Genomic DNA, 16,848 nt, shown 5'->3' with positions numbered 1-16,848 from the left:
GTATTAACAGTGGTGAACCGATGGAGATTGGATCGGTGGCACCTCGCTCTCAAGAAAAAGACCGTCGTTTTTCGGAAGGCTTGTGTTTCTATTGCGGAAAATCTGGTCATTTGATTAAAGGCTGTGAGCTTCGTATGAAGAAAGAAAAAAAAATGGTCAGTCACGCCCGTATTGCCTGTTTAAATTCCAAGGGTATATTTTTAGCTGCTTCCACGATTGCTCAGGAAAAATTGATGGAATTTCGGGTGTTTGTTGATTGCGGGTCTACACTGAATGTAATTGATGGGGGATTCGTGGAAAAACTCAATTTAAAACCTGAACCTTTATCATCCCCCATTGCTGTGGTTTCTGTGGATGGCTCCCCTTTGAAGAATATTACTCTCAAGGTCAGTGAATTTCCTCTCACTATTAATGGTGTTCACCATGAGAAATTGGATTTGGTAGTGTTGAATAACTTGCCTTCTCCAGTAATATTGGGTTTGCCCTGGTTAAAATTTCACAATCCTGTACTGGATTGGTCTACCAGTGAAATTAAATCCTGGAGCCATAAATGTTATGACAAGTGTTGTAACGGGCGTATTGCAGCTTTGGATAGGGGAGAATTGCCTGTTCCTATTCAGGATTTTTGGAGAGTTTTTTCTGAGAAAGAATCGCAGGTTTTGCCTCCCCATAGAGACTATGATTGTTCTATTGAATTTGTCCCTGGAGCGACTCTTCCTAAGAGTCGTTTATTTAACCTTACTATTCCTGAGAGGAAGGCTTTGGAGGAATACATACAGACAAGCTTGGCCGCCGGTCACATTAGGCCCTCTAAGTCTCCTGTGGCGGTTGGATTTTTTTTTGTAAAAAAAAAGGACGGCGGTTTACGTCCTTGTCTGGATTTTCGTGAGATTAACAAAATTACGGTACGCAATCCTTACCCACTGCCATTGATTCCTGATCTGTTTAACCAGTTATTGGGGGCCAAGTGGTTCTCTAAAATTGACCTTAAGGGGGCATACAATCTGTTGCGCATGAAGGAGGGTGATGAATGGAAGACTGCTTTTAACACTCCTGTGGGTCATTTTGAGAATCTGGTTATGCCTTTTGGTCTTACTAATGCTCCTGCATTTTTTCAGAATCTGATTAATGACATCCTTAGACATTTGATTGGTAAAAATGTGGTTGTGTATTTGGATGACATTTTGATTTATTCGCCAGATCTGGAGTCTCATTGGCGGAGCGTGCGTGAGGTATTACAGTTATTAATGGACAATTCGCTTTTTGCTAAGCTGGAGAAATGTGAGTTCGCTGTACAGAGAATTAGTTTTTTGGGCTACATTATCTCCAGCAAAGGTTTTGAGATGGATCCGGTTAAGGTTCAGGCTGTGCAGGAATGGCCTAGGCCTATTGGTTTGAAATCGATACAGAGGTTTTTGAGTTTCGCCAATTACTATAGAAAATTCATAAAAAATTTTTCTAGTATTGTCAAACCTCTGACTGATCTCACCAGGAAAGGAGCTGATGCGGTTCAGTGGTCTTCTGAGGCCATTGAAGCTTTTGTGTATCTCAAGGAGAGGTTCACCTCTGCTCCCATCCTTATGCAGCCTGATGTTACTAGGCCGTTTTTGGTTGAGGTTGATGCTTCCTCTGTGGGGGTTGGCGCAGTATTGTCTCAGGATAACGGGGATGGATTACATCCCTGTGCCTTTTTTTCAAAAAATTTTTCGGAGACTGAACTGAATTACGATATTGGTAATCGGGAATTATTGGCTATTAAACTCGCATTTGAACACTGGCGCCACTTCTTGGAAGGTGCAGAATTTCCCGTTCAGGTTCTTACGGATCATAAAAATCTGATATATCTTGATGCTGCCAAGCGCCTGAATGCCCGTCAGGCTAGGTGGGCACTGTTTTTCTCGCGGTTTAATTTCTCCGTTACTTACATCCCTGGTACTAAGAATGTTAAGGCGGATGCCTTGTCTCGCAGTTTTTCTCCCATAGTCGGTGGTGAGAAAGAGGAGAACATTTTACAAGAAGGTGTTGTGATAGCTGCTTTAGACTCCGTTTTGGAAGATGAGATTCTTAAAGCTCAGGAGAATGCCCCATCTAACACTCCTCATGGGAGGTTGTTTGTGCCTGGGACCTTTAGGAGAGATTTGTTTGTTGAGTGTCACGAATCTCGGTTGGCAGGTCATCCCGGAATCTCTGAGACCAAGAGACTGGTGGGTTGCAGTATCTTGTGGCCTGGAAAGGTTTCGGACCCGAGGATAACTCTTGGGTGAGGTCAGATGATGTTTCCGCGTCCAGACTTATCAGAGCGTTTCACAGGAGATTTCCTGATAAGCCTGGTCCTAGGGGATCCGGAGGATCCTCTTAGAAGGGGGGGTACTGTTAGAACCTTGCTGTTAGGTTTTTTTTTCCTTTGCTGGTCACATGACCTTGTTGGCCTATTTAGTCCTGCTCCGCCCTTCTGGCTTTGCTGGACTTCATTGTATATCTACTTTCTAGCTAGCCTGTGCTCTGTATCTAACTCTGTTAGTTTGCTTGGTCTACGGACCTCTATGTTCTATCTATTTTGTTTGTTCGTCTGTCTGCTACTATTTCTGTTAGGAGGTGTCCCATATTCCTCCCAGTCCTTAGTACTTGTAGGGATTCCCTCCCCACATCTATAGGTCTCTGTACAGACTAGATTAGGACTTTAGCAGGTCTGATCGCAGGATCAGGTTCCCTGTTACATCGTAGGGATTCAGCTGAGTCCTATAGTAGGGACAGATCTCCTCTCTTTCCTTAGCTTTGGTAGCAGAACATAACACCTTCCGCTCCGTGGCAACATATTGCAATGGATTTCATCACAGATCTTCCTGTATCGGCCGGTTGTACTGTCATTTGGGTGGTCGCCGGCCGCTTCTCCAAGATGGCTCACTTCATCCCTCTGCCTGGTCTTCAGTCTGCACCTGTGCTGGCTAAGGACTTCATCCGTCACATCTTATGTCTCCACGGCTTACCTCTCCACATTGTCTCAGACCGAGGAGTTCAGTTCACTTCTCGCTTCTGGAGAGCCACGTGCAAGCTGCTGGATGTCTCCTTGGATTTTTCTTCGGCCTATCATCCTCAGTCCAATGGTCAAGTGGAACGTATCAATCAGATCCTCACCAGTTTTCTTCGGCACTTTGTCAACGCTCACCATAGCGATTGGGTTGAGCTCCTGCCCTGGGCCGAGTTTTCTTATAACAACCATGTGAGTGAGTCTTCTGCTAAGTCTCTGTTTTTTGTGGTCTACGGTCCACACCCCCGGATTCCCTTTCCCGTCTCCTCTTCAGTGGACAATCCTGCCGCGGAGTCTCTCGTCAGTGAATTTTCTGCGATTTGGGAAGACACTAGATCTGCACTTCTTCAGTCCTCTGAGCAGATGAAGAAGCATGCTGATAAGAGACGACTGGATCTGCCTCAATTCCGTCCGGGAGACAAGGTATGGCTTTCTTCCAAATATGTCCATCTCAAGATACCATCATACAAGTTGGGTCAGCGGTTCATCGGTCTGTTCGAGATTCTGAAGCAAATAAATCCAGTGGCTTACAAGCTGAAACTCCCGGCCTCCTTACGGATCCCCAACTCCTTTCACGTGTCTCTCCTCAAACCGATTGTCCTTAATTCTTTCTCTGACGATCCAGCTCCAGTATCCGCTGAGCACGTCTTTGAGGTAGAAAAAATTTTGGCCATCAAGAGGGTAAGATAAAAGACTTTCTTTCTTGTGGATTGGAAGGGGTTGGGTCCTGAGGAGAGGTTTTGGGAGCCCAGGGAGAACATTCATGCCCCTCATCTTCTAGAAAAATTTCTTGCAGGCCTAAAGAAGAGAGGGCATAAAGGAGAGGGTACTGTAGCATCGGTGTCTCTGCCTCCTGCTGGGCAGAGACGCCGTTCTCCTCACTGCCGCGGTCCCGGTCCGGCATCCTCCAGCTCCCCTGCTGCTGTTGCGCGTGCCGTGCGCAGCTTCCCGGGCACTGTGCTTAGGGCGCGCGCGCTCCCTCCCTCTTAAGGGGGCCGCGCGCCGCCCTAAAGAGTCCCCGGCCAATGGCCAGAGGACCACCCCTATTTAAAGCACCTCCTCCAAAATGGAGGTGCCTGTGCAAAGTTGTTGTTTGTGTGCTAACATTCTCCTAAGCCCTGAGGTTGCCGTGCCCACCAACCTATCAGCCGCGCCCACCGGCTTGCCTACCCGGATCACCTGTCAGGTTACCTGCTGTGCCCGCCTACCGGATCACCTGTCTGGCTACCTGCCGTGCCCGCCTGCTTGCCTACCCGGATTACTTGTCAGGCTACCTGCCGTGCTCATCCGCTGTACCTGTCAGCCTCAGTCACATGACCCGTGGGAGTGGCCTGCTCTCACACAAGGTCGGTCCCAGAGTGGCACTCCAGTGTGAGCGAGGCCTCACTGTGCTGAACACATTCTCATCTGCTTCCCTCAATAGAAAAGTAAGAGAATTGGATGAGAAGTGATGAGAATGTGTTTGGCGGATCATATACTTATGTCACAACTGCCTGAACCGCCTGGTAAAGCCGAATCCCGACATTATACTCTGAAAGTATGAGCTCCAGTGCTGACAAAACATGTGCACTGGGTGAAAAACTCCTATAACCAGGAGGTAGGGGGGCTGAGAGAATAAATGATAATTATTAGAACATGCACTGACCTTAGGTCCTCCTGCAGCTGCTGGCAGACACAGAAGAAGTCCTAATTCTGCTTCCCCCTTCAATACTAAAAATTCTGAGCGGGGACCCGGGGCAGAGGCGCAGTCACAAAATGGCGGATCTCCCAACTTATAACGACAGTCATTTTTCACCTATTGAACTCCCTTAGTGTTCTCACCCACAAACTGTACAGAAAAGATTCACCGCTATCGAAAAACAGCAATTTAATGTGGGCGGCTTTGGTTTGTGCCAGGGCTGATGTTCAGTCCCAGTCCGGCCCTGGTGCAGGGTCTGTCGCTCTCTCCCCCATATACAGTGCGAGGTCTGATGCTCTCTCTCCCCCATATACAGTGCGGGTCTGTCGCTCTCTCTCCCACATATACACTGCAGGGTCTGACGCTCTCTCTCCCCCATATACAGTGCAGGTTCACACACTTACCTCCACCTGCAGAGCCGCACCGCCGTGTGCTGCCAGGACCTGTGTGACGTCACCGTCATGTGATCAGTCACATGATCAGGGGCGGAGCTCCAGGGTTCTCTGCTCAGTGTCTGCAGGACTCTGCTGTGCTGGATGATGTATAGTATTATAGAGGAGGACGGAGCAGAGCCGAGTGTGTAATGTGCGGAGCGGAGCCGAGTGTGTAATGTGCGGAGCGGAGCCGAGTGTGTAATGTGTGGAGCGGAGCCGAGTGTGTAATGTGCGGAGCGGAGCCGAGTGTGTAATGTGTGGAGCGGAGCCGAGTGTGTAATGTGCGGAGCGGAGCCGAGCGTGTAATGTGCGGAGCGGAGCAGAGTGTGTAATGTGCGGAGCCGAGTGTGTAATGTGCGGAGCGGAGCCGAGTGTGTAATGTGCGGAGCGGAGCCGAGTGTGTAATGTGCGGAGCCGAGTGTGTAATGTGCGGAGCGGAGCCGAGTGTGTAATGTGCGGAGCGGAGCCGAGTGTGTAATGTGCGGAGCGGAGCCGAGTGTGTAATGAGCGGAGCCGAGCGTGTAATGTGCGGAGCGGAGCCGAGTGTGTAATGAGCGGAGCCGAGCGTGTAATGTGCGGAGCGGAGCCGAGCGTGTAATGTGCGGAGCGGAGCCGAGCGTGTAATGTGCGGAGCGGAGCCGAGCGTGTAATGTGCGGAGCGGAGCCGAGCGTGTAATGTACGGAGCGGAGCCGAGCGTGTAATGTGCGGAGCGGAGCCGAGCGTGTAATGTACGGAGTGGAGCCGAGTGTGTAATGTGCGGAGCCGAGTGTGTAATGTGCGGAGCCGAGTGTGTAATGTGCGGAGCCGAGTGTGTAATGTGCGGAGCCGAGCGTGTAATGTGCGGAGCGGAGCCGAGCGTGTAATGTGCGGAGCGGAGCCGAGTGTGTAATGTGCGGAGCCGAGTGTGTAATGTGCAGAACGTAGCCGAGTGTGTAATGTGCGGAGCGGAGCCAAGTGTGTAATGTGCGGAGCGGAGCCGAGTGTGTAATGCGCGGTGCGGAGCCGAGTGTGTAATGTGCGGAGCAGAGCCAAGTGTATAATGTGCGGAGCCGAGTGTGTAATGTGCAGAACGTAGCCGAGTGTGTAATGTTCGGAGCCAAGTGTGTAATGTGCAGAGCGGAAACTTGGGACCAAGGAGGGGTTTCTTGGGAGGCGGGATTCGAAGAAAATGTCTTGGGGCAAAGAAGAGAACACTATTTTGTATCTGGAAGAGACAAACTTATCATATTGTAGCTCACTTGGAACAATAGGTAACACGCTAAAAACTACAACCTACCCTGCCGGTTCCTGTACAGACTAGAGATCCTGACCCCGCAATCACTAGTGGTTCCTGCATGAGCTGATATAGAACTAACCATAGACTAGACTATGACAACTTGGACCTATGGTGCCTGAAAGACCATCGAGCACTTCAGGTTCCTCCTAAAGAATCGGAAAACAGAGCAGAGTGTAAATTACCTACAGAAGGGAAAGTATGCTGAAATAGAAAGATTCCAGAGTGAGTAAAACAAACTACGAAATACAAAATAAAAGAATAAATACATACTCTGTTAGAGAATATTCAGCTTACTTCCTAAAAAGAAACAGAAGATACGTGCAGGGTAAAGAACATAAACAGCAAAGAGATAAACCCTAGCTGGTCTTTCACTGACTGGTTTAAACTACGTTTGGCTGGGCATCCAAGAGGAAAAGTCAGTACCTGCCTTGATCATATCAGTAAGAGGTTTGACTATGAATGAAAAGTTCTTAATGAACTTACGATAATAATCAAAACCTAAGAACCGCTGTAATGCTTTAATATTGGTAGGTTGTACCCAATCAAGAACAGCCTGTACCTTAATGCGATCCATCTGAAAACCTTTAGTAGAAACCAAATTACCCAAATACTGAATCTGCTGCACCTCAAATTGACACTTCTGTAGCTTGACAAACAAATTATTGCCACGACGTACCTGAAGCACCTGTCCAACATGCTCCTAATTCTCCTCACGAGAACCTGAGTAAATCAAGATATCATCAGAAGAAAAATACCATTTTTGAAGTTCTGAAACATTGCTGGAGCATTGGTCAAACCGAATGACATTACCAAATTTTCAAAGTGACCTTTGGGTGTATTGAAGGCAGTCTTCCACTCAGCACCTTGGCGAACACGTATAAGGTAATATGCCCCCCTCAGATCCAGTTTAGAAAACCACTTGGCCCCTCTAGATGATTAAATAGATCAAGAATAAGAGGTAATGGGTATGGAGTGTGTACAGTAATCTTATTGAACTCTCTAAAATCAAACAAGGATGCAAAAATCCATTTTTTTACTTAAAGAAGGGAAGGTGTGCTGAAATAGAAAGAGATCCCAGAGTGAGTGAAACAAACCACAAAATAAAGGATTAAGTACTAGTGATGAGCGAGTGAGCTCGCCACTGCTCAGTACTTGCCCGGGCATCACCATGCTCGACATTCGGCGAGTATATCTGGGATGCTCGGGCAGGAGCTCGGGTCCCTGCCCTGCATGTTTGCCACTCTTTAGAGAGCCATTTAACATGCAGAAATTGCCTGCCACTCACTGTAATGCCATAGCCATGTTGGTTGTGGCATTACAGTGATTGGCTGGCCGCATAGCGACATTGGGTCTATATAAGACCTGGTGACCCTATGCTCGTCACAGTCTAGCCAGGAAACATGCAGAGTAGGGAGAGGTGTTGCTGAGTGAGGGACAGAATTGGCTGTTTATTAGTTAGGTATTCCACAGAAAGATATATATCCATCTGAACTAACCGTCCTTCTGAGGACTAATCCAGCTGCATATATTACAAGTGATAGCAAGAGTTAGGCAGGCAGAGTTTGTGGCAGTGTATACAGCAGAATAGGGTCCATTGCACGTTCTGTCTGCTGCTGCTGTTACAGATATCCATAGGCCTAGATATCAGAGCTAATGTTTTTTTTTACTTTGAATCCTGATTATTTTCTTAAAAAGCAACACAGTACACCATTTTACTGTTCCATTAGCCTGTTAGCAGAATACAGCCAGATTTTTTTTTATTTTATTTGCATTGCTGTATTGTGGAAGCAGAGAAACTTTTCCATCATCAGAAGTGATCCCATATTACTTCGGTAATAATACAGACATTTTGTGGAGCATGCCAAATATTACACTTTATTTAAAGTCAACCAGCTGTGTTTTGTTGCACCTATTCACACTTGGTCGCTGACCAATACCACATCTATAAGGCCACTTCCTAAAACCGTGGTCATCAGATGTGATCCCATATTACTGCGGTAATAATTGTGACATTTTTAGGAGTATGCTAAATATTACCCTGCATTTAAAGTCTGCCACTTGGGTATTGTTCATCCTATTCACACTTGGTCACTGACCAATACCACATTTATAAGGCCACTTCCTAAAACCGTGGTCATCAGACGTGATTCGATATCATGCGGGAATAATTGTGACATTTTTTGGAGCGTGCCAAATATCACCCTCCATTTAAAGTCTGCCACTTGGGATTTGTTCATCCTATTTACACTTGGTCGCTGACCAATACCACATCTATAAGGCCACTTCCTAAAACCGTGGTCAACAGACGTGATCCCATATTACTGCGGTAATAATCATGACATTTTTTTGAGCGGGCCAAATATTATCCTCCATTTAAAATGGGCAAGGCCCGTGGCAAGGGATGGGGAAGTGGACGTGATGGTGCACGCAGAGGCCAAGGCCATGGGCAAGATGAAATTGTGCCTACTGAGGGAGCACAACAAACACCCACATCTTGAACTACCTTCCTGTCCCAATTACTAAGGGGCCGTGGAACACCACTCTTGAAACCAGAGCAGTGTGAAAAGGTTGTTGGTTGGATAACAGATAATGCTTCCAGTCAGTTTGCCGCCACCACCACCACCCTGTCTTCCACACAGTCAAGTCTCTGTAGCCGTGAGTCTGGACCACATATTCCTCACCCTGACCTTCCTTCCTCCCATGTAGAGTGCCCGGAGACAACTGATCACACACTTGAACACTCCGAAGAGCTGTTCATTTTTCCATTGATAGATTCGGGCCTCTCTCTCGGCCCGCTTCAAGCGGGGGCAAGGGGAGATCGCATGTAGCGATGCCCAAATATTTGAACAGTCACTGTCACACGAAGGTGGCGGTGGGAAACTGTCGCAAGAGGTGGATGATGATGAGACACAATTGCCAAAAAGTCAGGAGGAGGCCCAGGGTGCGTACGTGGAATACGAGGTGGTGGACGATGAAGTCACTGACCCAACCTGGCAAGGTGACATGCATAGCGAGGACAGCAGCACAGAGGGGGAGGGAGGCGTAGCACCACAACAGGCAGGATCAAGCAGTGCGGTGGCCACAGACACAAGGCGGGCAACTATTCCCCGGAACACCAACACAAGGGAAGTTGCCAGTCCAACTGTTAGGTCTTACAGAGTCTAGCTCTTTTTTTAAAGACAGTCCAGATAACGCCCAAAAAAGCCATTAGCAACCTCTGCCATGCCAGCATCAGCAGGGGCAGCAAAACTACCAGCCTGACCAAAACTAGCATGCTCAGGCACATGACAGCAAAGCACCCGGCTAGTTGGGCCAAATGCCAGGGTCCAGAAACAATATCTGCGGGTGACACCACTGCCTGTTGCACTGTTGTGCATGCACGCCAATCCTCTGTCCATGGTGCAGGCGAAGATGCCTCCTGCCCTGCACCTGTCATTGCACACTTGCGACCATCAGCGTCCACGTCCTTGTCCCAGGGCAGCGTGCAGTTGTCCCTACTCCAGTCCTTTGAACGCAAGCGCAAATACGCAGCCAACGCCCGACAGGCCACAATACTAAACTCTCACATTTCTCGAATGCTTGCACTTGAATTGTTTTCTTAGGCTCGTGGAGATAGAATCTTTCCGCAACCTGATGGCAACGGCCGTCCCTCGATACTTGGTCCCCAGCCGCCACTATTTCTCCTGGTGTGCCGTCCCCGCATCACACAAGCATGTGTCCCAGAACATTACCCGTGCCCTCAACAATGCAGTTACTGGGAAGGTCCACCTAACAATGGACACACATGGCTTGTGGCCAGGGACGGCACACTGGGTTAATATAGTGGAAGTCGGGACCCAGTCAGACCCTGGGATGGAACAAATCCTCCCGACGCTGATTATTGCGGGCCCTGGGTCAATCAGGGTTGCACCAATATTCTCCGGCTCCTGCACCTCCTCCTCAGCCTCCGTCTCCGAAATCACATCAGTCGGAAGCTGGAAGCACTGCAGCACAGCCTCGGCCAAGCAGCAACAGGCAGTGCTGAAGCTAATATGCTTAGGTGACAAACCACATACCGCTGTAGAGTTGTTGACAACTGTAAAAGAGCAGTGAGATCTGTGGCTATCACGGCTGAACAGCCAGGCATACTCATGTGTGACAATGGGCGGAATCTGGCGGCGGCTCTAAAGCTAGGCGAGCTCGCACACGTACCATGCCTGGCCCATGTGCTCAACCTAGTGGTTCAGCGGTTTCTCTACCTGGATCTGCCTGAGCTGCTTGTCAAAGTACGCCGCAGGTGTGCCCATTTTCGAAAGTCACCTACAGCTTCCGCCGCCCTCACCGTGCTTCAGCAGCATTTGCAGCTCACTGACTAGTGTGCGATGTCACCACGCGTTGGAACTCAACCTTGCATATGTTGGGAAGGATTTGTGAGCAGCAGATGGCAGTTGTTGAGTACCAGCTTCAACATGCCCGTCGTTACTCAGGTCAGCCTCCGCAAAAAAGAGCTGATGACTGGGCATGGATGTCCGACATCTGCACCGTCCTCCAAAACTTTGAGGACTCCACCAAGATGGTGAGCGGTGATGACGCCATAATTAGCATCACCATCCCGCTTCTCTGTCTACTGAAACGCTCGCTGCTCACAATTAAAAAGGAGGCATTGTAGGCGCAGCACGATGAGTACAGGCGAGGGAGACACAAATATGATGCAGCAGAGGCAGGGGAACGCAGTCAAAGGTGTGGGACAATTTCCTCAGACCCTCCCAGTGCCCAGGCCCTGATGCACAGGGTTCTTTGACAAGGAGGGAAAAGTTTTGGAAGATGCTGAAGGAGTACCTTGCCAACCGTACCAACATCCTCCGTGATTCCTCTGTACCTTATAACTATTGGGTATCCAACCTGGACACGTGCCATGACCTTGCTCTCTACGCCTTGGAGGTCCTGGCCTGCCCTGCCGCTAACGTTTTGTCAGAGCGGGTTTTTTTGTCAGGGGCATTATAACTGATAGGCGCATCCGCCTGTCAACTGAAAATGCTGACAGGCTGACTCTTATAAAAATGAACAAGGGCTGGATAGGGCCAGACTTTTCAACACTACCGGATGATAACAGCGGAACATAAAGTCAAATCCAGTGGCTTTTTTGGGGGGGGAGGGGGAGTGTCTACTCCCATGCACCTCTTCACACCCAGGCATGGATATACACTTCCTGATTTTGTCTATTTTCTGTTGTCCTCCTCCTTCTCCTCATCCTCCACATCACCAGGGTGACCGTGATGCAACACCCACATCATTTTTTTGTAAGGGTGTTTATGATGCCCATAGGAAAATTTTTTAGAGACCTACCTCTAACATTCTGTATGTTATACAGTATGTTCATGTATACCCTCCAGGGGTAAAAGTTTTTTAGCTCATGCACTTAGTGCATGGGCATTACCAGTATAGGAGAGACACTCCTTAACAATAGTAACAATTTTTTTAATGAGGACCTCCTCTACGTCTCTTCAAAAGGGTATTGGAGTGCGTGCAATTATTGGGCAGCCCTTGCAGTCACTGCATGGGCATTACCACTATAGGAGACCCACTCCTCAATAATGGGAACAATTTTTTTAATGAGGCCCTCCTCTACGTCTCTTCAAAGGGATATTAGAGTGTATCCAAATTTTTGGGAGCCCTTGCAGTCAATACATATGCAATAACAGTATAGGAGACCCGCTTCTTTATAATGGGAACATTTTTTTTTTTACTGAGGCCCTCCTTTAGGTTTCTTCAAAGGGGTATTGGGGTGCGTCCAAATTTTTGGCAGCCCTTGCAGTCACTGTAACTGTATAGGAGACCCGCTCTTTAATAATGGGAACAACAAAGCATAGCTGGCTGATGGCCCTCTTACAATAGTGAGGGCCGACTACTGGCCCTTTAACAATAGTAAAGGCTGCCTGATGGCCATGTAAAAATAGACTTTGTAACTTTCAGAGTCCCTTCTTCATAAATTAAGCAGGATATGTCTGATTATGTCTCACACACCACATGGGCAGATAAGTTAGTAAAATGTTAAAATTACATTTACTGGTGAATGTATTTTTCACTGATGAAAACAATGCAAAAGTGCAAAAACGCATCAAAAACGCTATGTGTGAACATAGCCCAAGGTGTGGAGTTTCCCATTTACTTACATTGGGCTTGTAGCTTGGGTCGAGCACCCGAGCATTATGATTTGCTTGACCCGAGCAACGAGCACCTGAGCATTTTAGTGCTCGCTCATCACTATTAAGTACGTACTGTTAAAGAATATGCTGGGTTGCTCCCTTACCATTCAAGGCTACAAGGGTCAAGCTTCCTAACAACCGAGAACAAGCCTTATCCAGTGTGAAGACCCGGGGTCTTCCGTGGGTGTAACGCTACTCAGACAACACAGGGTGAGGGTAAAACAGCGTGGCAATACTTTATTGAACCACAAAGAGGACAATAAACACACAGAACAGTCCCAGCACATACCCAAGATGGTACAACATTACACTTTCTCACCCTTCCGCTCCACCCGCCTGGGATAGAAGAGCTGCGACTTTGGAGACTCCCATTGCCAACTACCTCAACCAGTGGCCCCCCGCTTCTGGTGGGCCCCCACAGAGAGGAGGTAGCAGCAAGCTTAGGAAGCTAGCAGTCCATCGAGGTACAAGACCAGGAGAACTGAGGGTCCAAATCTGGTCTCTCCGAGAGTTTCCATGGGGCCAGGCGACCGGTGGGTCCCTCCTGGCAACTCCAAATGTCTCCATGGGTTCTAGGCGACCGGTGGGTCCCTCCTAGCAACCCCAAAAGAACATATCCATGGGGCCAGGTGACTTCTTCGTCCTCTCCTGGACTTCCCAAAATGTATCCATGTCTCTCTGATGGTTAATGGAGCAGATCCGAATCTTTCCAGTCAGGGCCGGTACCCTTAGGCTACAATAATATAGAATTCAAATCTGTGTCTTTTTGGTAATGCCATGCAATCCATCTGCTGTCCTGAAGGATGTTTCTCATTCTCCTTCTAAAGGTTTTTCTGATTCTCTGTCCCAAGACTCTCTGCTTCTCTGGGCTCAAGTCTGACTCTTACAAAACACATGTCCCTTCTGCTTCTCTGGGCTCAGCCCCCTGAATGGCAGAACTGCTCTCACCCTCATCCCCCAAAGCTTAGCGTGTATATCACATGTCAGAGGTAAAGTTGCAGGGCTCACCTATCATTGCCCCTGAATGGCAGAACTGCTCTCACCCTCATCCCCCAAAGCTTAGAGTGTATATCACATGCCAGAGGTAAAGTTGCAGGGCTCACCTATCATTCTTTGAGATAATCTATTTACATAGTTAGTATCACAGGGGCTCTTGTAAATACACATCATTGTTTCAGAATCAAAGAGCAGATAACATTCAGGGTTATACAAATAGTAGTCTGTGTTAATCAACTAAACAAGAACAGAGATTAAAGAGTCAACATAAAAATAAAGGAATGCTGCTCTTGCTATCAGGAAGTACGTCTGGCATAATTAAGATTTTACTCTGTATCTCACATCCAGGTTCACCTCACTGCAGAGAACATTAAGAAACAAGCCTGAAATGAAGGACCATTTTGTAGCCATTATGGACAAGATATTTCGCAATGACCATGCAGAGCCAGCGCCACCCTTGCAAGGGAATGAAGAATGTTTTGGAGTACATCATCCGAGAAAGCCTAAACAAATCAGAATGGTGTTCAATTCAAACGCCAAACATCATAGTGTATCTCTGAACGACGTTCTCCTCACTGGCTCCAACTTGACTAATAACCTGGTGGGAGCGCTCATGAGATTCAAAAAAAGAGCCAGTCGCTCTTACTGCTGACACTGAACAAATGTTCCATTGTTTCATCGTGCGACAAGATCACAGAAGTTATCTCCGTTTTCTATGGCACCGAGACAATGACACCAACAAGGAAATGGTTTAATACCGCATGAAGTTGCATGTGTTTGGAAACAGTCCTTCTCCTGCAGTTGCTACATACGGCCTATGTAGGACTGATGGCGAATCAGAGTTCAGGAAGGACGCCCAACAGTTTGTTGAAAGGGCTTTCTACGTGGACGACGGTCATCTGAGATTGCATAAAATTGCCTCCAACAGTGCTGTTGTCATGAAGGCCTTTCACAATGATAATGCTGTAGAATTCAGGGACTTGAATCTAGGCTCAGACAATCCACCAGTACAGAGAAGTCTGGGCTTAAGATGAAACCTGTTAAAGGATTCCTTCAGCTTTTAGGTTAGTGGCGCAGAAAAACCATTTACTAAGCGTGGGGTTCCGTCAGTGGTGAACAGTCTATACGATCCACTCGGATTTGCTGCACCCCTGACTATACAAGGCAATCTTCTGCTGAGACAACTCTCAGAGTTTATTAAGGACTGGGATGTACCACTGCTTGCTGACAAACAACTAACATGGAAGTCATGGAGGGAATCTCTTTGCGCCTTGGATAAGATCCACATAATACGTTCTTACACGCCAGCATCCCTTCCTGCGAGTCAAAGGAAAAAGATCCATATATTCTCTGACGCCTCTTCTGAAGGTATTGCAGCTATTGCCTATTTGAAAGTTATAGACTCTATCACTTAGATCCAATTTAGTTAGATTTGGTTGAGGAAAATATAGGCCTTGAATTAAATATCAGATCCTTACTCGTCCCACTTCTCTGGGAGGAGCTGGTCTTCCAGACCTGAGAAGGTATCATCAGGCCTCCTTACTTTTACTTCTGCCATCTATTGTATTTGTTGTACTTTGCAGCCATCTAGTGACCGTTGTTATGTTATTCACGTATTATGACTGTTTTTCCCATAATACCTTTCTTTCTGCAACTCCTCCTATCTTTTTCCTCACTTCCTTCTTGTGGGCAACACCTGCATCAGGACGGAAGAAAGGATTCTCCTGTTACCTCTAACCTGCAGTTCTAACTTCTACCTCTTCTTCATCCCTTCATCTTCCCTGAAATCTTACCTCATCTCACCAAGGTGCTGTGAATAAAACCTGTTGAATTCATCACTGCATCGTCCTTCCGGATTAACCACGTGCAGCTTGTCAAGAATAGGAGCATAGGTTAGCGAGTAACACTACCTGCCATTGCTTGTACAGAGATCCGTGCTCACATCCCTCAGACACAGCTCAACCAAGTACATCAGTGGCAGAATATTGCCTCTTTGACTGGCATTTCCATGCTGACTCCAAACAATGGATCATGGTAGAACGAGAGAGTTCCTGGACACCCCTGAGATATCTCCCTTTCATTGATTCAAGAGATAAGATACAGTTGGATAGTTCGGGATTCTTGATCAAAGCAGTATTAAGAATTTGGGATGCACTAAGAAAGAAAGGTCTTCTGACAAATTCTTCAAACCCCTTAATTCCCATTTTCTCTAATCCAGAGTTCCCCCCAGGGCTGATGAGGAATAAGTTTCTCCGTTGGAATATTAATACTGATTTACGCATATTGCATCTCTTAAAAAGTAGAGGATATTCTATCTTTTGAAGAAATTCTGAATTTAGACCCACCTCAAAAACTTTCCTGGATAGAATATGAGCAATTGCATTCTTTCATAAATTTAAGAAAAAAAAAAGAAGAGGGGAACGGCACTCTACATCCTGTTCGCCAACCTCATTTGAAGGCTTATTTTTGCAGAATACTGCACCAACTCATCTGATCTCCTATATCCACAGTAGTTTGAATCAATCTTCTGTATCTGTCCCAGGCTTTATTCACGCTTGGGCACCACCCTCACTGGGGAAGATAACCAAAAAGCGTATTTATTTCCCACAAAATTTCAACAGCTGGATATGCAAAAGAAAAAAACAAGATTTTGACAAGATGGTACCACTACCCTGTAAAACTACATAAAATTTTTCCTTCTGCTTCGGACTTGTGTCGGCGATGTGAATCAGAGGAGGAATGCTTCATGTTTGGTGGGATAACCACAAAATTAAACCTTTCTAGAAAGATGCGTTTATGGCTTATAACAAGATCACAGGAGATGTAATAGAACCTTCTCCGTAGATAGCTCTTCTGTCAATGCTTCCAGGTTCAATTGATTCCCAAAAACGTAGTCTCTTAAGATTCTGTCTAATACCTAGACACTGGCTTGCAACAGTTACACAATCATTAATTGAGTGGCAACTAGAGTTTGCTTACATTTACCACATGGAAGCTTCAGGAGATAACTCTAAAATTTGTGAGACTGTGGCAGCCTTGGATCTTTTTCAGAGACTCTCCTGATTTTCAACTTTTGTTCAGATCATATCATAAGAATGGAAATAAGCTCATAAGAGGACAAATCTCCCTGTCCTCCTTCCCACTCGACTTCTTCCTCTCCTCCTTACTCTCTTTATCTAGTCTTATCTGTTCTCATTCCTTATAATTTTAGACCAGAATAACACAATACATCGGAAGTTTCTTGTAAGTC

General features: G+C 46.9%; 1 protein-coding gene across 1 annotated transcript in view; it reads right to left on the bottom strand.

Annotated features, from left to right (window-relative positions):
- LOC141273596 (uncharacterized) overlaps nt 1–5,140 on the bottom strand; it is a 35,632-nt gene extending 30,492 nt beyond the window's left edge. The window contains exon 1 of the mRNA XM_073685697.1: nt 5,111–5,140. The gene's annotated coding sequence lies outside the window, so the exon portion shown is untranslated. The remainder of the gene's footprint in view (nt 1–5,110) is intronic.
- Between the last annotated feature and the right edge of the window lie 11,708 nt (nt 5,141–16,848).

Source organism: Phyllobates terribilis, unplaced genomic scaffold (assembly GCF_046119375.1).
Source record: "Phyllobates terribilis strain yellow unplaced genomic scaffold, ASM4611937v1 Scaffold_1__5_contigs__length_1240528914, whole genome shotgun sequence".
Taxonomy (NCBI): domain Eukaryota; kingdom Metazoa; phylum Chordata; class Amphibia; order Anura; family Dendrobatidae; genus Phyllobates; species Phyllobates terribilis.
Note: the sequence above shows the minus strand (reverse complement) of the source record. Positions and strands in the feature narration are given on the sequence as shown.